We start from the raw sequence: 25,571 nt of genomic DNA, 5'->3' as shown, positions 1-25,571 counted from the left end.
TCCGATGCACCATCATCCAGACGACACTAATGCTGCTGTGATTGATATCAACACGTTCAAACCCCTCGGGTTACATCCCAGATCCCTGACACCTTCTAGCACCCTGAGTTAGGGTTGGAGGCTGCCACACTTGCATGTAGTGACCCACATTAAGCAGGGTGCTTATTTTGGGCAGCAGTTCCCCTCCTCCCTGCTCTTTGTGTGGCAGTGTGGCCCTGTTTCCCTCAGCCCATTGTTCTAGTGAGAAGGCCAGACTTCCTGAAGACCTGCCTCAGGCTCCTTCATGGTTTACACTGCCCTCTCTCTCTGTCTGTGTCTGAGTCACCATGATCATACAGTATCTAACTCTGTTACTTCAGCTTTGTTATAGATCCTCAGCTCTTTGGTCAGAATGCTAATTATCTGGTTTAATTCCTCCCATAAATAACCACTTTGTCAGTCCAGACACCACCTCATACCATGCCATTAAGCTGCAGTGGTATAAATACACCCTGGCTGGCACACAGAGCCTGAAATAGTCCCTGCATTCTCACACCAGATGCGGCTTGGGTGGGCAGCATTGTTGAGTTGAAAGGTGAGAGGAACGTTGAGCTAATTTGGGGTTGGAGATGTTTGGCGTGCCAGTAGTAGATGGAGATATGAGGTCAGTGCTGCTACACTTTGGCATCTTTTACCCCTGCTGGGGAGCTGATGGTCACTCAGTCCAGTGTAGCTGCTGGAGAGATGAGTGCACACTAGTTTGCTGACCAGACATAAGTCAACCAGACTTTATTATCGCACCAATGAGCATTAGGGTAGAACAGTATGTTTTTTTTTCAGCGCCAGTACTGATAACCAGGCTTTTTGGGGGATTGCTGTGACTTAAAATACCTTATTTCACTGCAGGTTTTCTGATTTTTTTTCTGGTGAGAATAAAACCACACTCTGTTCTGAATGTTCAAAGTAATTCTGGCAAAATCTGCTTGGTTTGTAAGTGAGCAAACTATGTTTAAACCTCACATAACCAATCAGTAATCACACAACTGTCTTGAATTGGTTGGTGATGGGAATCCTTGTAAATCATGAACATATTATATCATAAGGAAAGATGCCATGAAAATGCATGATGGGTAGTGTAGGATGTAGTCAGGATATCTCAGCCTCTGCTGATTCCATTTTGGCCCCTTCTTCTTCTGAATTAGCCTTTTAAAATGATAGACTAAAATAGATGTATGAGTATGAGCAAATAATTCATCTTAGCTATTGGCTGACATTGATAGGGTGGTGCAAAGCAAAGTGTTGATGCTTGTTTGCATGTAGTGTTACTGATACTACACGCATGAACACACACACAGATGTGCAGAGGCTGTGATGGTCTTCTGAGAACACCAGGTGCACAGTTTCAGTTCTGAGATGATCCAGCCTGTCAAATGTTCAATTTTCTGGCTCTTACCGCTGGACCTCCTCCTGCCCCTCCTCATCATCATCCTCCTCTTCCGTCTCCTCTCCTTTCATGTCCTCCTCCCTGTCGCCGTGCTTCACACCTCCCACTCCTCACACCTGTGTGTCATCCACAGCAGTGATCCCCTGTGTTGGTCACACTCAGTTAGACCATTGTTGTTAGTATTTAATCCCAGGTTAGTCACCAGCTATAACCCACATGACAGTGACTTGTTATAACAGGGAGAATTGGCTGGCCTGGTTAAATCACCTCCGCTTCCTAACCAGGTGCCAATAACTCCCATTAGAGTGCTGAAGGTTCTCCTCTTCGTACATGCTTCAACAGGTCTGTGTCAAAGTGAATGCCTTGTGTAACAGCTAGACTTCATGTAAAAAAAAAAAATCTTTTGTAAGATAAATTACTTTTCCGGTGGGACTTTTTCCTCGTCAACATCAGCTGTGATACCTTTTGTGTATGATTAACCCTTTAAAGACATAGAGGACCTAACATTGCAGACACAGGATGTTTGTATCTTTCTCAAAATCGTCTTTTCTTTGTCTTATAAGAAATAAATGAGATTCTTATTTTGAGCTCACTGAGGTCTGATCTGTTTCTCCTAAACCCCTCTTAGGAGAACAAATGAACAAAACCAAAGAAAAGTGCGACATCTTTTGCTGAGAGGTTTCTCTTTGATGACCATATGGAGCAATGACTGTAATTTGACCACTGAGACAAATTTTTATGATGAAGATTCTTGTGGATCTCACTGTTATCTCAAGAGCTGATTACTGAAGACAAATTTAAGATCAGTGCAATGATACAAAGATGAAGATTTTAAGATCCTCACTTCTCAGGCTGAGATGAGAAAAAAGCTATTTCTCAGAAGCCGGATTTAAGAATTATGAGAAAATGGGCAAAGTCTCCTATTGGTCTTAAAGTGAAGTCATTTATGTCGAGGAGACACAGGCTTAGACAAAGACGAGATCTTATTTTGAATCTTTCCTTACCTCTGAGTTGGCCAAATTGTTATTTTAGACATTGATACAAGCCCAGAATTTCACAACTGGTGCGTTCCTTCTTGTGTCGTGTTAAAAGTGTTAAAGACATTTTACGAGTTCTGACCTCGTGGGATTGAGGCTGTGACTTTTATATTACAGTGATTAAGTTGATTCACTGTGTGAGTCGTTGCTTACTGTATGAGACTGACATGCAACAACAAACTATTATCACATTTGTGTAACGAGGTGCATGTCTGAACAGGGCTGTATTTGACTGAAAGGACTTTGCAAATAAGCTTGATTTTGAATCAGATGAATCTATTACTCTGAAACACATCCGCATGGAGCTTACAAGCCATTGTAATGTAAACCGTCAGGGGCGTTTGATCCTCCTGTGGGTGGACGTAAAGCCACAGCGGGCCAGTCTGGCTCTGTTTCTGGCTATTAATATGCAGTTTGTTCAAAGTGCTCCCTTGCTGCCATTGGGAGGTGGGAAGTTGGCCAGTACAGCTTTAAATATGTCTGTAGCGCAGAGGTGTGCAGGCTGGGGCTGAGGTGGGAGCGTCCTGCAGCAGGGCACAAAGGGATTTGAGCAGCTAAAGCTCCCCTCTGGCCTGGACCATCTGTCCACACACAGACAGACAGAGCGGTGTGGGAGTCAGTCAGTACAAAGGCTGCACGCTAACACTGCGTACTGACTTATGCTAATGATGACAGGGGCTAACAACACTGACGCACACCCCTGTTCACTTATGTCTGGGTAATGGGCAGATAATAGTTTAAGTCATATTCAATCCTAATGGATCGATGCAGCACAGATCAGAGCTCTGAACACTTGTTTCATTACACACTCTTCAAAATAAGTGTTCCAAAAGGGTTCCTCCTGAAGGGCTGAAGTTCTACCTAGAACCATTTGCTACTGAAGAACCATGTTTTGAAGAAAGGGTTTGTTAAGGGGTCATTGTAAGGCTAATAAGAACCTGTGGCATCCAAAAGAAAACATTTAAGATAAAACACTTGGAATATAAAAGAGTTCTTGGTGGAACCTCCTGGGTGGGTTCTAGAGAAAACTCTTCTAAGGTGGCCACCCTTAGAAGTGTCTTAGAAAGGGTCTGGATAGAACCCTCAGAAAGGACTCTAGGTGAAACCATGACACCATATAAGGGTTCTCTGTAGAACCTCTCGTAGGGTTAAACTTTTCCAGATAGTTGTAGCCCTATATGTTGGGTTCTAGGTAGAGCTCTCTGAAAGGCTTCCAAGCTTTATAAAAAGTTCTAACAGGAACAAAAAGGGTTCTTCTATGGGGACAAGTCAAAGAACCCTTTACAATTCTCATCAGCACCTTTATTTCTAAGGGTGTACTGGTCCTAGTGTTTTTCTCTTTCACTCTGTCTCTCTCTCATGTCCCATCACGCCGTCCTCCTCTCGTCCCCTATAGTGATTTGGTCCGTCTCTCTGAGTTTTGTGTCCTGCTCAGTGCTCGCTCGGTGCCTCGTGCTCTGTTAGACCGACCGGGCTGCTGTTAAGCCTGTTAGAGTAATCCATCCAGACAGTTCCTCCAGGCTACACTGAACGCATCGCTGTAATGTAACACACGGCCAGGCCTCACCACTGTGACCTACACACACACACACACACACACACACACACACACACACACACACACTGACACACACACACACACACACACACACACACACACACTGACACACACACACACACACACACACACACACACACACACACACACACACACACACACACACTCATAACCATGACTCCACTCTATGCCTCCTGCAATGTTTGACCAGCGGCATCCTCCTGTCTCTCTTCATAAAGCCTCTCACTGGAGGTCAGCTTCTTAATGGATCTTGATGTTTTGGCCTCATTGGACAAGTAATGATTTTCTGACCAATTTTAGGAAAAAAGGGATGGCCTCCTGGTCTCCAGTTTTAAAAGAAAAAAAAAAACTAAGCCATTTCAAAAGAAAATATGGTGTAACTTTATGAAAGAAAACAACAATACAAGTTCATGTTAATTTGAGTCAGTCTTGTCCAGTGTCTGGCAAGGTGAACTAATGAAATCCATGAAAGCTGAAGTGGTTAAACAACTAGTGGAATAGTCGTTCAACAGATAATTGGCAAAAAAACTGGTTATTGATTAATTTAGTTTGTGAGACAATGCAAAACATTCTCTAATAGCCTCCCCAGTTTGCAGCCTTTGTCCTTTTTTTTAAATCATAAATTGAGTATTTTTGAGTTTTGGACTGTTGTTGGGACAAAACAAGCCTAAAGGAAAATAAAAGCAAAAGGAAAGTATTTTCATTGTCGATTAATCTGTTCATTATTTTCTGGATTAGTTGTTTGGTCTGTAAAAATGGAAATGAAAATGGTAATTAAAAAAAAGTCGATCAGTGTTTCCCAAAACTCAAGATGATGTTCTAAAATGTCTTTTTTGTCCGTAACACAAACATATTCAGTTTATTGTCAGAGAGGAGTAAAGAGACCAGAAAATATTCACACTTTAGATGCTGAAATGAAAAATCTTTGATGTTTTACTTACTCAGTCCGATTAATCAATTATCAAAATATCAAAAATGTGGCACAGAGAAAAATACCCTTTTAAACCCAGCAATGATGTCATCGTCCATCGTCATGTTTCACTGTGGATAGCATCATGTACCAATTTGGTAGACATTGCCCAAACCCTACTTCTACAGTACAGTTACACTTGGTACCAGAGCTCAGAGTTTTATGCCTGCTTCTGAAATGTCTGTTGTAGCTTTATTAACTGCAGATAACTTGACTACAGCCTAGACGCAGTTTCCAGGTAGTCTCTAGTGTTAGGGCAGAGACTTGCTTAACTGTATGGGAGGAAGGCTGGATTAACAATAGACTATTGTTGCTTCAAGTGCGTGCTGAAGGTCTAAGTTGAAGGTCTTGACGGAGGCCTGAACCTGCCTGTCTGACAAGATGTTAAGTGTCAGGGATACGCAGATGCACACAGTGTAGGAGAGGCTGCCATGTGCTGCTCGTCAAAGTTCAAGGGTCGGGGGGAGTATGAGACGGGGGAAGCACTGATGATGGATCGTCTGCCTCTGGGAGTCAGCGGGACCTGATGACCTCGGAGCATGCTGCTAGCTGTTGCTGAATGGTCACATCCCTTTGCAAATGCCTCTCCGTTTCCAACGGCAAAGTGAGCGGTTGATCTTTGGAGGCGTTAGGAGCCATTTCAAAGCCCCCTCCCTCAGAGTGACCTCTGACCCTCAGCTCCATATGTTCCATCTCTATGGGAGAGGAATGAGACAAAGGAACCAGGAGGAGCTCGGGGGGTTGTTATTTTGGTGTATCAGAGGGGCCCACAAATCTGGACATGACCATGGAAACTGAACTCAACTGTCTGTTTTTGTGTAACTTTTTCATTAAGAAGAGGTTAGTGGTCTTCTTCATTGTGCTTATTAAAAGCCACTGAAGGTCAGGCTGTGCTTGGAACAAACAAAGTTTGTACAACATGTCATTCAACCATGTCTAAAGGCCAAGTGTCCATCGCTCTTCTGAAGAGACACTCCCGAAGGCCTGATGTCATAGAGATGGGTGAGGCTCGGTAATCGTTCTGAAATGTGGATAACTCCGCACACTGTCCGTGTCTCATTTTCCTAGTGTGAAGAATGAAAAGGGAGCCTGAGAGAGAAGTTCATTCCCTGCCTACCCTCTCACCTCTGTGTGCCTCATCGATCTTGTAAAGTGGGTACCATTGGTCGGCTTTGTAAAGTTTCCAGTTTTGAAAAAGCCCACAAATTTAGGAAGGTGTAGTGGGGAATAGGGTTGGGTATCGTTTGTTTTTTTTCCAATACCGGTGCTAATACATTTTTTTTTTCTTTTTTAAAACAGTACGAACAGTATGCTTCCCATCTCTGCTTAAAAGTATGTCCTGTGCACAATATTTTTTCCTAGGATGGCAAAGTCATGCCCCGCGGCTCATATTTGGTCATGGGTATTGGTCATATGAAAACAGGTGCAATTTTCACACTACATTTCAGAACCAAACCCTAGTGGAAAGGAGGCTTGGCTTAACGCTACGGCAGTAATCAACTAGCTAATGTTTCTTTGAATAACAAAAGAGGATCAGTATCTACAGCAGCCTGTGTAGCCTCACGGACCTTCTAGAGTCTGTGTTGCATAAATTTGGTTGGCTGTGCGTGAATGCGTGGTCATCTCTGCAGACTGAAAATAATAATTTCTGTGCCAATTGCACCTTCACTAGAAAAGCAAAATGGATGCCCCTTTTGAGTAGCAATTGTTTTTGTAGAACATTTCTCAGGGTTCTCACATTACCCAGTGTAGCATGTATAGGACCAAGAGCACTTCTGCAGTCTATCAGGGTTCTAAGTTCTAAGAGGTTACGAACCCAGTCTTGAAAACCAACCCTGTTGTTTCCTCGTGGTTCTATCTCAGAATGTCACATCATGTCCTCCAGGCACTTGAAGGTTTATATGAAAATGTCACTGACATTTCCCTCATGGTTTGTATTGTTCACTGTTTCTCAGCTCAAACTCAGAAATGGATCGACTTGAATGGAGCCTTCAACACCAGGAAACATCAGCATTTAAATTATGTCGTAATATTACAATAGCAAATCTCAGACAAATCTAGTCTCGTGGAATGATATTTTCATTTCCATTTGAATCCTGAACACTTGTAATCCCAGTATTCCCAAATGTATAAGATGAATATCCTTTATTGTAAAGGTTGTGTTTCCCAGAAAGCGTATGCTTAATAAAAATAAGAAAATCCTCCTACAGTACCTCTGGACAGGGACAAACTGTGTTCCTTTTTTTGTTATGTTTTTGGGTTTTTTATGCCCTTATTGGATAGGACAGCTGAAGAGCAGACAGGAAACAGGGTGAAGAGATGGGGGATGACATGCAGCAAAAGGCTACAGGCGGGAGTCGAACCAGCAGCGGCTGAAGGGGACTAACAGCCTCAGTACATGGGACGGACACTCTACCAACTGAGCTATAGGGCTGCCTCAAACTGTGTTCCTTTTTAAAAACTCATTTTGTGTGTCCTCTCTCATGGATTGTTGGGCATTTCCACAGCTTTCAGCCAACATATCTCACATGTCATACATCACCGGGAGTGCACACAGTAACCTTGGCGATGATTGAAAGGCAGTCATTTGTGAACATAATGGTTGTCTTTCATCAAGAATTCTTTGTAGCAAGGTCGGCTACCTGTAGAGCTGTAGAACAGTGTTCAGTGAAGAGGAAGAAACGAGAGACAGCCCACAAAGGAGTTTGGGCTCAGTGAACAAAGGACAACAGGCATCCTCTCCTGTATTCACTTCATTTCAGAATGGACACACTTCTCAGTGAATGAATATAATGAACATTAGCATATGAAAATGATCTTTGCCACAACAAAGAATGTACACTTAACGATTACAGCACTTGCCAGAGCTAGAGCTGAAATTACTGGATGATTAATTATAAGTTGGTGAACATAAAAATCTGCAGCTATGTTGATAATTCTTAAATATACAAAAAATTCTAAATTATAAAGCTATGCTTCCATTCTGTGGCTTGCATAATGAAAATGGGTAGAAGTCGACGCTAAAGCGTCGATTCTGATGCCTCTGCCTGCAACAGACTTTTTGTGTTCCCTACACCTGATTGAAACCATTGATTCATTATAAATCCTATTTGCAAGTGTCCCAGGAGTTTGAGAATTATGGCTCTATTGATACAGTATACAGTTAATGAGAAAAGATTGCAAGGAAAGAGCTATCACCTTTATTAGCTAATAGTATCCAGCATAGTTATTCAAAAATATATCAAAGTCAAATATAAAAAAATGACCAAGTTATTGGCATAAGTGTGTTTTTAGAGACAGGTCTGTCAGGCGGCCATTTTGCCGCCATCTCGAAAGCGTTGGTCTCCAAAATTTAATCAGTTCATGTACCTGTTATAGAGTGTTAGCACACAAGATTTGGTGCAAATCTGTCCACCCATTCAAAAGTTATCGCGCAAACAAAAATCTGTGACGGAAGGATGGACGCACGGACTCACGTACAGCCGGACAACCGGAGAACAGTATGCCTCCGGCCCGGCACCTTCAGCGGGCGGAGGCATAAAAAGGGATCAGATTGCTCTTTTAATATAGCAGTTTGACCCATTCTCTGGTCCAATCCCCCTTTTTTGCTGCCCTCCGCGTGAGTGCAAATATGGACTTGTGTTGCTGTATTTATTACTCTGACGAATCAATAGTAGATATGTGTGTAGTGCGGTGCGCTCTGTGCTCTGTATGTTTATACGTGGGAGTGTGTACTCAGGCCACACTGACCCTGACATTTCTGAGAGCTGGAGAGAACTTTGACTTCCAGAGAGAGAAGCAGGTAAAACAGCTGCAGGGAGGCTGTGACTGGACTGAACCAGCTGTGATTAATGAAGCTGCATTAATTCGGATTGATTGTTGAATGTAATGCCATAATATAATACCTCAGAGTCCCCGGCGACACACACGAGAACCTCATCATTGTAGCAGCGTGGAGTGCAGTGTTATGTCAGGCAGGCAGTAAATCTCCTTACATAACTGTGATAGGCTGCACAGTGGTAACTAAGGCCCCTTATGACAGATTAGAGCCGCTGTGGTACAGGGGCCCTGCTGCCCACTGACAGGCCATCACCTCACTGTGAGACGTGCTGGACACACACACACAGAGGACACTGGATTATAAACGCACCCTGAGCATTACACAGCAGAAACGCATTTATTTCTTATATAATTGCTTTTCAGGCTAATAATAAACAGCAGTTTGTGATTGACAGGCGTTATAATGCCTCACTAACATGCAAACTGAGCTGCCTCCTCTCATGCACATCTGTTTGACAAGTTTTGTACAAGCTGAACACATGATGCTCTTTTTAGATGTGATGAATTTTCTCCTGAAGACAGACTACTAGGCCTGTCACAATAATTATGTTATCAACTTGTCAAGTTTATGCTTATATATTTTATGATATTGCACGTTGTGTTCGCATGTCACCAACATTTTAGCCAACACGATGCCAGAATAAACAGCAGGGTTTTCCCTAATATTGTGAGACTGGGGTGCAAAGTGTAACGGTGCCTAAATAATCCAGATATTATTGACATATGGCCATGTGTAATATCTAAATCACAGGAGCTGCAATTTTTTGATAAAGGTAAAAATTCTTTACATTGAGAACCAACAAGAGGACCTTTATTTCACAAATAATCAGAAAAAGAGCTCAATCAGAATATGGATGTTTCATGTAAACACCTTATTCTGTCACCCAGTGAGTCATGTAAATGCTCCTTCCACTACAGGGATCACATCTGGAAGTTCATCATGACTCATATCATCTTGTGATCAGTTTAGTGAGCAGGTGATGGCCTAAACAGTAACTACACTGAACATAGTTGATTTTGCTTTGCTGTGTCAAACAGAAGCTCTGCTCATAGTGGTGTGTATGTCTGTACTTTTGCTGGCTGGTTAATTGGACTTTGACTGATTGAGTTGACTGATTGGGTTCCAACTCATCCACTGATCTCTGGCCTTTATGATAAGGCTGGTAAACAAAGCATGACAGCTTGTGTAATATTCTCCCTCAGTGTCACTCTCCAATCTTATTTATGTGTTCTAAACCACAAAATACATAGAATCCTTTTGTCTTTGTCTTGGTCTCTGCTGTCTGTCTTATTCTTCTCTACCTCTTTTCTTCTGCTACATCTTCACATCCCCTCCGGCAGCACATACCATTAAGTTGAACACCCAGTACGACTGACACAGGACAGTGAATATAGTGAATCAACCCAGTGGTGTGTGTAATGAAGCCACCTAGTCGTGACCTCCCTCTGCTGCAGCATAGATATCCAGGCTGGAGGCTCCCTGGGCAGACTGCAGATGCCTGCCAATGCCGGAGGTGGCTTAGCAGAGGCTAACAGCTCCCTGGTGGCCCACACACGCACACACACACACACACACACACACACACACACAGAGCAGTCATGGGAGGCACCGCTGGCAGACATAACAGTCCAAAGTGTAATGCTGGGAGGGCAACTGATGTGAGGGAGAGATAATCTTGGCGTGTTTGTCCGTGAAGGAGTGGATTGTGTCGACTGCTGTTGGTTTTGTCTGATAGAGTCAGAAATTGGCAATTGCTCAAGGCAGTAAGTATTCCCTGTAGAAGTAAAAACTGAGGGACAAAAATCGGGCCAAATTTAGCAGGTAACGCCACAGTGAACACCATCAGGCACCCGTCCATTTCACCTCATGCTGTATCTTTAATAGGGTGGCAGAATTAATCACAAGTATTGCAAGTGCAATATCCAAATTGCAGAACCAGAACCAAATTGTTATTTTTTGAAAATGAAAAAAGTGTGAGAAAACACATTGTGATGAGGTGCTGTGGTGCTGTTAGATGCCCTGGCCTAAAAATCTTGTTCTTCAGAAATATTCAGCACCACAAGCCCCACCCTCAAAGTTCCTCTACTTTTGGAAATACTACACCTCAAGAAGGAAATTCCTGGGGCGTAAAATGTCTTCGATACTCAATTTAGACCCTGATCCCTGCCAGGGCTGCACAATTAATCGCAGTTGCAATAAGATTGCAATATGGCCAAGAGCAATATCAAAATCACAGAACTAGAACCAAACTGCAAGTTCTTTGAAAACGGCTTCAACACCATTTCAAGTGACAGACAAGCATAATTTATATTACTTTGTCATTAATCCACAAATTATTTTCTTCTTCCGTAACGCGCTTTTAAAAAATGGCTGAATAAAGTGCTGCGAGTATTCGACATATCAGAAATGTTCAGCGCCGCAAGCCCCCAAAGTTCCTGTACTTTTGGAAGTACAACACCCCAAGAAGGGACTTTTTTCGTAAAATAATGTCTAAGATGCACCATTTAGACCCTGGGCCCTGCGGTGGAAACGCACCGAGTTCCTCTAAAGGTTCCTAGTCCCTGGGGATAGTTCCTGTGGTGGAAACACAGCTTTTGTTGCCTCACTTCTCTCCCTTTTGACCCTCCTTCAACTGGAATGTGTTACACTTTGAAAACCTATGTAATAGGCACTTGGCATCCACACTAATACAATTTTGTTTTAAAATTGCTCTTTTACATAAAAATCTCTGTCCAGACGAGCATTTTAGCACCATTTCAGAAAGAATCTCCATCCATACTACTACCTGAAAATGCACCTTCACCGTTTACCTTCTCCAATTGCACTTTCAGATCAGATCAAGTTTTACACCACAATGGGTCAAGAAATGTAGTCAACATGTCACACTAGATTCCCCATTTTTTTGTTGCCTGTCTCTCACAGTAGCTCTCATGAATGGCTGGAAGTCCCCATCATACTGGAGAGCAGCATTTATGCCTTGTTCTTTTACTGTTTCTTTGGGAACTTCACAACATTTGTGCAGAACAAAACAAGCAAGGCTTTGTAAATAGGTTACATCAGCAGGCACTTACTTGGACCTTGGTGTTGCTGCGAGCCTGTCCATTCTCAGCCTTCAGCATAATGGCATCACCAACATCGGCCTAGTTGGTGAGCCAACTTCCCCACCATCTCACCACCGTAATCAGCCCCGTTTCCCACTGTTGCTCTTAGGGCAACTGTCAACTGTCTCACTCAGCTGAGACAACTCTGGCTCTCATCAACAGTGAAGGAAGTACACAGACCAACTGACATCCCCCTCCCTCTGCGTGCTGGGTGAAAAAGAGTCTTAGGGTATTTTCACACCTCACTTGGCCCAGACTTTCAGACTTTTTAATTTGATCCGGACCAAAATTACAGGTGTGAAACCTTCCCTGGACCATGGTCGAAACCAAAAAGACAAACTTGTGTCCCTGTGAAGAGAGGTGATCTTGGTGCGGATCACACAGACCCATGACCCGAAAGCCGAGATTCAACTCACATGTGCAGGAGAGCGTGTGTGTTCAGCTCTCAGTACTTTCAGTACAGTACAGTATGTTTGTACTTTCAGGTATCTGCTTCATTTTACTGTTTCATGTTCACTTTCAGCTGACAGGAGTCATGTTCCAAAAAAAAAAGTTTCAGCTGATGAAAACACGTCCTGATTTTGTAAAAGTAAAACATCCAACTTTTTTCAGGCCAACAGGCACATCATATCTGACCCCTTCCTATCAGTCTGTGCGCCTCTCAGATTTCTAATTTCTGCTGTCCTGACACGTTTTTACCTTTTACTCCGCTGGGATAAACGGTCCAGCCGCTGGTCCAGAAATAGCTGCCGAGTCTCTAATCTGCTTTGACAAGTTCACCGATGGCCCAATTGCATAACCTGATGTTGTGTTCAGGGGAGGAGACGGGGGCTTCGTCTGAACGGGACTGAATGTGACCTGGGCTCAATCACACATAGCCAGTTAATTGGTGATGATGTGGTGTTGAGATTTTGGCTGTTTGGTAAACACATTCTGGGGGATTTGCGTTGAGCGGCTGTGTGCTGTGACATAATCAAGCCCGGCCAATCCCTCGCTACCATGAGCCCCCACTCACAATGCTAATAATGTTAATTGATTTCATCTGTCACTCATTAATTTGTCATTTCAATTGGATACAGCATGTTTGTGTGATTTCATCCATCACTCACTCGATAAAGACCTCTATGGATTTTATAGTGGCTCATGAATGAACTGTTCACATTTGAAGTCATATGGTACCCGTATTTGGAATTCAGTAGCTATACCCATCTGTATGGAGCTGAACAAGAAGGCTTACCTGGGGCAGGTTAAATGCCATGTCAGGCAAGTAAATCTGGCAACTCACTTAACCAACCTGGAAAGTGATAAAAAAAAGATATTTGATTAATTGTTAAACTATTTTTCATGTAAAAATGACAGGAAATTAGAGATGCACTGATCGACCGGCCAGAGACCGGAACCGGCTGGTTTTCAGCGTGACCGGCCCTGACCGGTGACTGGCCGGTCAGTGTCACATATCCGATTCTGTGCCCGTCATTGCCACACACGTGTTCTGCACGATGGTCATGTCATGCGCGCAGCAGACAAACTGACCGTGACGTCAACGCAGCGCTGATAACAGCTACACACTCTGATACATGTCTGCTTAAAGCTGGTGTCAGCGACAGATTTCAAGAACAAGATAAAGAGAAGACAGACAGTCTACAACGAGCCAGAGCCTCTGACAATGTCGCAAAACAGCCGTAAACTATCCCGTGAGATGATCTCGCAGGTTTTCGCGAGTCATCACGTTCAGCTGATTCCTAATCTTAATGTAAAACTATAATAAGGCCTGGCTGTAACCTGGAGGACTTTGGAGAAAATGTAAATAGCATTTAATGAATATTTAATAGTCGGTGTCATATTATGAACATCTAATTTAATTTTTACAAGAAAAGTTGCAAAAATGTTTGTGAATGCTGTCAATTCCAGTTCTTAGAAAGACTGAAAATGGGAATCAGTCAAAATCGGAATCGGCAGGTCAGACCCTTATAAAAACCGGAAATCGGAATTGGCTAAGAAAATTGCAATCGGTGCATCTCTACAGGAAATGCTGCTTTAAGCCTCTCAAATATGGATTTTCTTCATTTATTATCATATTAAACTGAATATCTTTGGGATTTATCATCTGAAATCATGTTCTGTTTTAGCCTCTTGTAGCTTGTTTTGGTTTTAAGGCCTGAACTTCACACTCTCAAGTCAAGGACAAAATGAATCTATCTTGTTCTTGCTTTGGCATTTTGTAAGAATAGTGGTCACTCTTCTAATTATGGATTGAAACAGTTCCCTGTGCACGGTCCAGTGCTCTCAGCTGTTTTCATTTGAGCTTTGATCAGCTGTATGTAAAACAGGAGAACATTTAGAATCGTGTGGACAGATGTTGTTTCATGAAAGTGATTCGAGCAGATTGATATTTGCATAAAACACTTCACCGAGTTGTGGCCCTAACATGCTCCAGTGTAGATCTGTGGTCACTGTCAAGGCAGCACACAGACATACACACTCAGCACACGCCCTTATGCATACACACACTTGGGTGGTTGTTTTGTCCCTCAGGGAGTTATGATGGTGAGTTTGTCTGATCTGTATCGTGTCATCTCCTATATTTTGGGCATTAATAGAACAGGGAAGTCTTTGTATATTTTGCAGGCGTTTCATGTATAATTTGCATTACCTCAAATTATCCAGTGTGTTCTGCTGACAAACTCTATCTGAGTGATGGATGTTATGTAATGTAATCATATCTCATCTTTTATTTGATGTCTTATCAGACTTTGAGCATTTTAATATACACTTTCCGCATAGATCACAATGCAAAACTTCCATCATTAGAGAAAGCTGTACCAACAATGATTAATTTAATCTAAGATTAGTACTATTCAGAGTTGAGCAAAAGTAGGTTTAAAATGGGTGAAACCACATTTAAAATGACAAAAGTAAAAACTAATCTCTCTTTAATAAATCCAAGTTTATTGATCCAAACCTAATAAATGAATAAAAAATAGATTGGTGTGTCAGGACCTCAGAAGTAAAAGAAGGGGAAACTTTAGGCTGCTCTGTATACTGTAGCAAAATGTTACATCATTTGCTAGCCAGCTAAAGAGTTAGCAAAATGTTTCATTGTTGACAAGCAGCTAAAAAGGTAACAAAATGTTACATTGTTTGCTAGCTAGTTAAAGGTTGGTAAGCCTAGTCAACATGCTCATAATGGCTAAAATATACTCTGATTTCTGGTCCTTTAAGAAAAACTGTAAGGAAAAAAGGGGCTGTCTGGCAGCAAGTGACTGACTGTTTTAGCAGATCAACTAAATTAAAGAAAGAGATGCATCATAAAACTTGTTGAGTCGAGTCTGTTCCTTAACCTTCTTCTAGGAACTTGATTATTTTGCTAAATCCATCTCAAAAAGGCAGTAATTTTAAAAGTTAAACAAAAGTTTAAAGTTAATAGATTAGAACAGAAACAACTTTTATCTAGGTTTAGAGGCTTTCTCAATTTTAAGATAGTTAAAGAGTTTGGTGCAACACACTTAAACGTTAAACCATGATTTAATTGGGTTTAAAATTAATCTTTGTTGGTGCAAATGACATAATATCATCGTCTGGTTGTGGTTGCAGTGATTCAGACTTTTACCTCTAATCTTTCCAGAACCTTCTGTCATCTTCAGGTTTTACTTACTGCTGTGAGTTTCTGAACTAAAAGGACATCCTCTGCTCCCAGTGTCTCCTCTTTTCTTTTCATCTCTCCATTCACATCATGTCAGCTCTGCTGCTTGAAGGCTGAAGTATGGGCCGGCCGGCCGTAGTAGCTTATGCAACTGTCCTTAATGTCCTGTTCGTCCTTAGGGCCATTTGAACAAACATGTCTCTGTCTGTCAGTCTCTATCTTTCACTCTTTGGCTGTCTTTATCTCTGTTCCGAGCCTTTATTATTTCATTTCCCAGCAGCCTCCTCAAACCTGCGGCTTGCTCACGCTCCTCTGGGTTTTGTAGGAGCCAGAGGGGTGTATGCACCCATTAAAAAACATGGCTAGTGTGGCCTGCTAATAACTGCCAGTCACCCGCACTGCTCTCAGGTAGCCCTGTGTGATGAGCTGACTGTTGTGCTCACAGGAAATGTAATTAACATACGCCTGGGTTCAAATGGGCTGATGTAACCTCCATTAACAGCGGCCCTTTAGCCTGTTCTGTGCGCTACAGGATGCACAGGGGTTGCCATGGAGACAAGAGAGCATTTAAGCAAGACAAATTATATCACTGAAGGGGGTTGACGGGCTAAAGACGGCGCCCAACATCTCTGCACCCCCCCTCCACTGACTTACTGTCATCCTTTCTTCTGAGATGAGTATATGCGGTCATTTATGTTAACTGTCAGGTTTGAAAGCACTTAGATTTATCGTGTTTCCACACCCTCTTTCTCAACACACACACACACACACTACATACTGTCTGCACATGTGCATCAAGTATGGCTGTCATGATGTCAGTATGTCAGTAGATAGTTTGTAATATTGATGAACAGGAAAACTTGCACAAAACATACATGTACTCTATCAGCCAGTCACAAATTTTGTGTAACCGTTGTGTTCTGACAAGACTAAGTAAGGAATTTGTTAAAGAAATGTTGTCAATGAGACTAACATTAGTCTAGCATTAGTCTGCAGTTGATTGGATAAGTATTTAAGAAACCAGAACTAATATAAAAGTAAGAGAAATTTATGTAGAATAGTATGATTAGTCGATTTATCATTTAGTCGTTTAAAACAAAAGTAATTGGCAATTATTTTCATGATTGATTAATTGTTTTTGTTGCTTCCAGCTTCTTAAAAGTGATTATTTGCTGCTTTTCTCTCTCATTTATGACAATAAATGAAGAGTCTTTGGGTTTTGGACTGTTGGTTGGACAAAAGAACCCATTTAAAGATGTCACTTTGGGCTGTGGGAAATTGTGATGAGTGTTTTTCACATTTTCTAAACATTTTATAGACTAAACCATTAATCACCTAGAAGACGTCCCTCAGTAGAGTGCAGATCAACACCAGGCAATCGGAAAAGAATATTTGGTTGTACCCCTTTGTAATCACCAAGATTTTGTTAAGTAATGGTAATTTACTTACAGTTATATATATATTTTTCTTAGTAACTATAACAGATTACATTCATTTTGTAATATAATTGCCTCACTGCTAGTAGGTTAGCCTTGTTTTTGGCCTAGCAGTTGTTGATGACTTGTGACTACCAATTGTTGAAGACGGCCAAATTGGCCAAATTTGTGGAAAAGTTGCAGATCTTGGACAAAAAAGTAAGGTTGTGCAAAATTCATGGGGGTTGGTTGCGATCGCAACTTCCTGGAGGGACTAAAGAAAGTAATGATTTATATTTGATGAATTCTCAAGAGACTACAAATGTTTAACAACTTGTCCTGGACAGCGTTTCACAAAGTTTCTCAAGTTTCCCCTAACTCAGCAACTTACAAAACTGGAGATTTATGCAGGACACATTCAAAATCGCAGCTGTAAACGCAAAGGCAAGATCAGATCATTTATCATACGAATAATGTATCTGGATACGGATCTTATTTTAATACCAGGTGTAAATGGGGTGTTTTCTGAGGCATTTCTAGACTAAATGATTGCTCAATTATTCAGCAGATTGATCATGAAAATAATTGTTAGATACAGTTCTAACATCAACATCTAAGTTGTCAGAGGAAGAAAACCTCTGTTGATGAAAACATCCCAGTTTAATCATGGAAAGTGGTGGGTGACTCCTTGGTTTTACTGCTTCCTCCTCAAACTAGCCTGTAAACTGATGTTCCTGAAAGATCAAAGATGTCTCCGCAGGCCTCTTGGAGATGGCCCAGTGTTGTAGGAGTGATCGCTGCTGTCCAGCGTTTGAACAGGCTCCTCAGGGCTGCTTCAAGTCTGGCTGTGAATGATAAATATGTGTGTGTAGAGCCCGATTCACACATCCAACTGAATATCTTTACTTTCTGGTTAAATCTGTGCTTGCACCTTGCTGAGCAGAGCTGGGAAAGCCCTCTCTACCTCTGCAGCTCTGATCACACATGGAGGATATCAAAGGAGACTGACTCAAAAGTCTCTCCGCTCTCTGTTCACTCCTTTAATGCTCCTGCAGAAACATTCAAATAAACTTATCATAGAGCATAGATTTTGATAGGATCTTCCCTTCACTTGCTTTCTGTAGTATGCCCTGGAAGAGTTGGAATGCATTTGGTGCTGCGTGCTAAAAACGGATTGGTATAAATGGAGAGGTTTTTACGTTGTGGTTGGATTTCGGATGGTTTGAGGTCTAGTAATTGTCGGGCTGCAAAAAGAATGTTGGCACCAGGATTTTACACCAGACCGGGACCTATAGTTATGCTCCAAAGAGTTGAAAGAGTGACAAATGTCAGTCCTACTTACAGCAAAGTGTAGTAAGCTTTACAAACAAACTTTCAAGTCATCACAGTTTTTTCACATGTATCCTCAGAGATGAATAACCGATCAGACTCGAGGATTAGTCTCTGTGTGCCCACTGCTACTGAAACATGCTTACAGCAGTAGGGATTGTTGACTTTGGAAGGCTTTTAATGTGAAACCTCTGCAGGACATGCAGGAAGTGTTGAAGTGGTGCTTCATTCATGGTAGCTTTAAGAAATAGTTTGGATATTTTGAAGTGTGATTCTATGAGGTACTTATCCATAGTCCGTGTATTACCTACAGTAGATGGTGGTAGACAAGCCCCCAGTTTGGAGTTTGATTAAAGTTAAAGTCCCCATGACATGGTTAGTGGATTGCTTATTGCTTTACATGTTTCCTGTAAAACAGGCAGTTAGGGAGGGACAGTAGCCAATAGCGCTGACTGTGTGTTTTGCCTCGTGCCGTGCAGCTAAGGCAGTCCATGGATGTAGCACTGGGAGGGTGAATGGTTGTATTAGCTGATTCTTCCCAGGCTGGGAGCTCCCAGTGTCATACTGGCCAGACCAGGACCAAAACAGCCTCCCAAGACCAGCGGAGGCCAGTTTGATGGCAGGGAACAGACTGCAGTACTGAGGTGGTTTTCTTGCCGCGTCTGGCTCCCAGTATCTCAGGGCTAACCAGGCTACCGACAGTTGTTCGCCAACCCAGCAAGAATGCTACCTCGTCTGAAGCTGTTTGTCCCGGTGACAGGTCATGTTCCCTTGGAGGATGATGACCTCAGTCCTGTTGCTGCTATTGACACCTAACAATTATGTTTTGCTACTTTAGCAACACATAGAGCAGAAGAGTTGAAGCTATGCAGTTGGGTGACTACAGAGGACATTGTTTTTCCAGAAGAAGTCTGAAATGTCTGAAATGCCAGATACTCACTTATAGGCGAGGTATAGTTCAGTACATGTTAAAAAATGCTTAAAATTGATTTTGACTTCATGGGAAATTAAACGTCACACTAAAATCGGCTATACATTTGTTTAGCTGGCCAAAGGAGTTTCTTGAAAATGCAACTTGAAAATGTTTGAAAAGTGCTTAAATTTGACTTTGGTTGTGGTGTTGGAACCCTGTATGAGCCAAATATCACACCCACCAAAGTAACAAGAGTCCCTTAGAAAAAACTGTAATTTTACATTGCAGAACACAAGAGTTGCTGGTCAACTGTTGCCTTGATCGGTTAGTTTGTTTGTGTTATTGTGTGACTTTGGTGAATCGGAACTGACCCTGTAAAACTGAGAAGACACTCAGTAGCAGATTGGCAAGTATATCATTTGCTTTTATTTGAGAATGTTGCTTGCATGGCTGATGAATGCAAGAAAAGCCGTGAAACATTCTATTAAAATCGATTTGACGGTCACAGCCCAGAAGAAAGCAGCAGCTTTTCCTTTTCTCTTTCACTTATGACCAAACTTTGACTTTTTTCAGTTTGATACACACAGGTCCAGACATCCAGACTGTAGGCTAAGCTCCTGACAGTTGTGTTGTGGGGATTCAGTGACTGTGTTGTCATGTCAGCTTTAAAGGAGCAGCATTGCTGCTGTCATGCATAATGAAACGTTGGCTTGGCTCTCTACACAGCTGTCCACTCCGCTTCACTTTCTCCTTCTCCCACCGTCTTCTTCTGGCAGTCCCCACTTTGCATTCCTGACATTGATTTTGTCTTGTGTTCGTCTCTCGCACCTCGCTGTCACACGTCTTGTTGTTTCTCAGCATCACTGCGCCTCACATCTGTCTTTTTTCTGTCTCTGTTAGTCATCCCTCGCTGTGGATTGCTACATCTTTTTGTGTGATCCCTGTCACACTTTCCCTTCATCTTTTCTATTCATTCAGGCAACACAGGAGCCTGGATGATGCTGCTTTTGTCAGCTCTGCCAACAGAGATCATGTTTCCCCTGTCTGTCTCTGTTAAAATGTTCTTATAAAGAACACATCAGTTAAGTTTTTCTTCAGCCATAATGCAACACTAAGAAAGTCAAACATTTCAGAATTCTAGTTACCATAAAATCCATTATTCAAGTAATGATACAGCAACAGAACTTTGTCACACTCACAAATTTTCTTTAAGACAGAATTACTATTCTCATTTACTAATCTATTTTTAAAGCTTTTACTTTATAAAATTCCACACTTTTTAAAATGTTTCACATAAACCCAGTTTACTAATTTATCCGTAATTCTTGTTTGCCATTGTCTCTAATCATGCTAAGCTACTATTAATGAAATTTTGCATGTCTTGTGGATGTTTTACATGAAAAATGCAGGAAAGAATGAATTATGCCCTTTGAACTGAATGCTTTTAATGTGAAATAACTGCGCAGGAAGTGTTGAGTTTCATTTACAGGAGTTTTAACACTAGACCATACATCCATACATCCATTAATCCAAAGCTCATGACCATATGTGAGGGTTGGAACATAAATTGACTTGTACATTGAAAGCTTTGCTCCTGGCTCAGCTCCCTTTTGGCCACAGTGGTCCCATACAGCACCCACATTACTGCAGATGTCACGCTAATACACCTGTCGATCTCACGATCCATTTCCTGAACAAGATTCCAAATACAAGATAAAAAACAAAGAACAAGATACTTCAACTTCTTTACTTGGGGGAGCAACTCACTCTACATCCATAAGGAGCAGTCCACCATTTTTGTGTAAAGAAGCACAGACTGGAAAATCTGAGTTGGTGAACAGCATTTTTGTTTAAAGACAAATGCACTTGCATTTATATAACACTTTTTTAGTCTATCCTCACCATCAGGGCCAACTTTGGGTTCAGGCATGTTTGACATGTGAACTGGAAGAGCCAAGGATCAAACCGCCAATTTTCCAATTAGTAGAATACCCACTCTACGTCCTGAGTCACAGGTCAGAACAGATCAGAAAACAAAGATGCTTCTTTCTAAAGCATGATTACATCTACTCATAAATCAGGGAAAAAATATGAGTAAAGACCAGTAAACTTGTTTTTAGTAAAGGTGCGCCACTGTGGTTGAACTGAATAATGGCCTGGTCTGTATTTGAGAATTTACAGTCCCATCAGTGAAAGGCCAGATGCACAAGACAAAGAACTTGTTTGAGTATTAGTCAGCTTACTAGTTCCCTCCGTGAACATCTGGATGAACCTAAATGAACTTTCAAAAGTCATCATAAATGCAGTGAAGCCAGATGAGACCTGAGCCTGACAGACACACCTGACTGCCTTTAATAATGCACTTATATACTCAGCAAAGAGTGACTCACTGCCATCATCACCATCATGTACATCACTATCACTCCCTCGTTATAGCCTTGCAGCTGCTGTGAGAACAGCTGCCACTTGCTGACACACATGTACGCATACACACATTCAACAGCTTAGACAGCTACATCCTGCCTGTTTGACATAGTTGTTATTCATGATAAAATCAGTATGTGTCCCCGTGGCTTCCAGAAAACTTGTCTCTTATATCAAACTGCCATTGTTTGATGCGTTTTCAGTCAGATGAAAGTACAACATGTACAAATTAAAGGTGCACACATCAAGATCAGTTTACCAGTCATGTGGAGTGCAACTATCCTGTGAGAACAGTTGTATAATGTCCTCTGTGGCTATGAAGGAGCTTTGCCAATGTACTACAGATTTAAAATAGAAAGCCTGCATTACAAAACAGGGGCTTGGATTCTGAAAGACACAAGCATTTGCCAGACAGGGATGATCTAACTAAAGATGCTGTCTGGTTGCATTATGAAAGTCCAGGGATTTATGAGCCTGATCCATACCAGTGATACAGTACATCAGCCTGCGTTGCCTCTATTTTTAAACCTGTCTCTCACAACTTCAATTTTATGGAGCTGATGGGGCACAGAAAAACACATATACCAAATGTAGTAACACAAAAGCCAAAACAGATATAAATCTGTTATGAATTAGAGTATACTAAATATATTGCTAAAACCATTTAGAAATACATAAATTGCACATTTTTTTGTACATGAACATCTGCGCACAACATGGAATGCATTGGTGATATGTTTAAATTTTCCACTGTCTACCCATCAGTTGTGTTAAGTTTCAAGTGGGAGATGTTTGCAAGTTTTGAGTTCACTACATTACGTAAAAAACAACCGGCAATGGATTCAGCCAATCACCAGTAGGCAATATTTTTGTCCAATCTCCCAGCCCTACTGTGTTGATCATTTATGAAGTGATCAGGTGCTGATGTAAGCCTCTGGCTGGATTGTTGAACCTCTAGCTTTTTTATGTAATTGTAGATTTTAGTCCATAGATGTAATGTCAGGCAAAGGAAATGATGCACAAGTTAAATGGAATAGTCCAATTTGCACCAACCGGTGTAAAATATGACATCATAGGTATTTTACTTTAACTGAAATGTTGGACAAGCAAGACAACAGAATATGTAGGTGATATGGGTTGTGTATTGTAAAAGTTTTATAAATAGTATGTCTGAAAATCATCTGGTTTTAACTTGCTCTGACTTTAGTTGTTGCAGAGCTCTTGTCTTCCTTGCAGCCGGCCTGCTGGCAGCCTGCTGACATGGTTGTGTCATGACTAAAGAATGCTGGACTCTTGCCACTGTGGCAACCACAGCTTAGCGGGGATAAATGGACTCGTGGGGACACATTTTCCCCTCCAAATCCCTCAGTGCTCGGATGTGACAGCACGTTATCATCCCTCCTTCATCGTGTCCATCAATTATTCCCCTTAGTGTAGCAAAGGTTATCTGTGCTGCTTTCATCACACTGATAATAAGGTGCAGATGAACAGCAGCTGCTGATACAGTCAGGTGACAGTGAGTCATGAGGTGGGGACACAAAAGCCTCCCATGATGGGAGGACCCAGGGGAGCAACCAGAGCATGTGCCTGAATGAAAATGAGTCGGCCACCCTCGACACCTCCCGCCCCAGCCTCCTCCTTTCTTTCTTTCTTCACCCTCTTCATCTCCTCTCTCCTCACCACCTTAACATGAAGAAAAGAACAAAGCTGTGTCTGACAGCATGACAGGATGATGACATCACCACGGCAGCGTCCTGCGGCCGGCCAATACGGTGCTGAATAGAGCCAGCATAGCCTGGGCAGTGGAACACTGGACCATTGAATAACACACACACACACACACACACACACACACACACACACACACACACACACACACACACTCTGTGTTCTCTTTCTGACTCAGCTGCCCCCCCCTGCAACTCTCATCCCCATCATGTAAAGATAATTCATAATGATTAAGAGATTAGAAGGTGTTAACCACCCCCTCCCCAACGCCCAACACCCTAACAACAACAACCCCTCCCACCCTCATCTTTAGTTGACCTGTTGCCAAGGAGACAGATGGGTGCTGCTCCCACCCAGTCAGTGCCAGACGTTGGCAGCCCAGCTCGGCACAGCGGGCGCGGGCTCCATTTAGAGATGACCAAAAGGTTGTGTGTCTGTGTGTGTGTGTGTGTGTGGCCAGGCTGGCTGCCCGCCCAGTTGTAGCAGGTGCTGCTGGTGAAGCACTGGGTGGTGGAATGTGTTATGGGACCAGTAGATCAGCTCCTGCTGACTTGTAGTGAGGCTTTGGCCATGACAAAGAGTTTTCTTTTCGAATGAAGTCCTGAGAACATCGCTGCTAGGCGACAACAATATGTACGCCAAAACTGTTGACATCTAGAAGTCGCCAAGGCTAACAGATTAGCAATCAAGCAAGCAGTTAACGTAATACAGGAAATACAAGCAGATAACAGAGGTGGCTGTTGGGTAGGGATGTCCCGATCACATTTTTTTGCCCCCGAGTCCGAGTCATTTGATTTTGAGTATCTGCCGATACCGAATCCCGATCCGATACTTTAGCAATGCATTAATAAGAAGAAGAAAAAAAGAGAACACATCCACATTTCCACCACGTGAAATGCCCAATTTGCACACATTACAAGTGGCTGTTGCACTGCCTTCGCTGTCCAGTTTAAAATACCTCCAAACTGCAGACATTTTTGCTGTCCCGAGGTGACATGTTTGCCCTGCGTTAGCCTACTAACTACCAGCTCACTACTATTATGTTGTCTGAATTCCCCGCCTGCCGTAAATTGTGACATTTACGGTGTTGTTTCAATGAATATTGATGTTGTGGAACTTATTCAAATTAAAACTAAGCCATTGTCATTCCATTTGACAATCGCTTTGTACCTCAGGATGAATTTAAAACGTGAACATGGCCATGCTTGTTGTTTTGTAAGGTTAAATCTGATAATTTCCACCCAATTCCGATCATTTGAAAATCATGTGATTGGCCCCAATTTCCGATCACGTGATCAGAACAGGACATCCCTACTGTCGGGTGTTATTTTAGTGTTATTTTTATGTGTGATTTGTATTTATAGTAATAATAATTATCATCATCATCAGTATTGTTATTACATTACATTACTATGGTTACAAAAAGGCATACTTAACATAATGTAACCCTAATCACACCTTTTTTTCTTTTTTGCTGATTTGAAAAATTATCCAGTCTGTGACTCAAAACTGTGACACGATCCGAACTGCGAATTTTGTGATCCATCGCTCCCCGACCTGAAGCTCCAACACATTGTCTTTAAATGATAAACTCTGAATAAATGGATTACTGAACGGACCTACCACACATTACGGGGAATGTAGAATCCAATGTTTTTAGGTCTTAGTCAACAAAAGTTCAGGATATTTCTTCCTCTGTAGCTTTGATTTTGAGGCTGTGATAATGGAGATTAGAGTTGGCCGATATGTAAAAATTTTTCCAAATGATTATCGCCAGGCCATCAGTCGGCGATTGTCGGCATCTTCGTCCCCCCTCCTGTCCTCTCAGGTCTCGGCTAGCAGTTGTGCACAAGCGGCAAATTCACTATGTTATGCACACTATGTATGTTCACTATGTCCAATAAATAAAATAAACTTCTCAAGTATTAAGAAGTTAAATATTCTCGCACTTATTTTCCTTTTTAAATGGAGAAATATATCTGTACACTTTCTAAATTCTAGTTTCTCTCTTATGCTGACCTAAGATGAGCTTAATTGGTTTAATGTGCTACGATGAGCGATGACTGGTGAACAGAAATGTGTGAAATCTGTCTGGATGAATAATTTCCTTCCTTTTTAGCCGTGTGATTCTACCTGTGAGTGATTTATGAAACATTTTGTTTATTTGA

The 25,571-nt window shown here is 41.9% G+C and overlaps 1 protein-coding gene across 1 annotated transcript in view; it reads left to right on the top strand.

Annotated features, from left to right (window-relative positions):
• dennd5b (DENN/MADD domain containing 5B) overlaps positions 1-25,571 on the top strand; it is a 108,455-nt gene that overhangs the window by 4,614 nt on the left and 78,270 nt on the right. The window lies entirely within an intron of this gene.

Source organism: Lutjanus erythropterus, chromosome 22 (assembly GCF_056507025.1).
Source record: "Lutjanus erythropterus isolate fLutEry1 chromosome 22, fLutEry1.hap2, whole genome shotgun sequence".
NCBI classification, from domain to species: domain Eukaryota; kingdom Metazoa; phylum Chordata; class Actinopteri; order Lutjaniformes; family Lutjanidae; genus Lutjanus; species Lutjanus erythropterus.
Note: the sequence above shows the minus strand (reverse complement) of the source record. Positions and strands in the feature narration are given on the sequence as shown.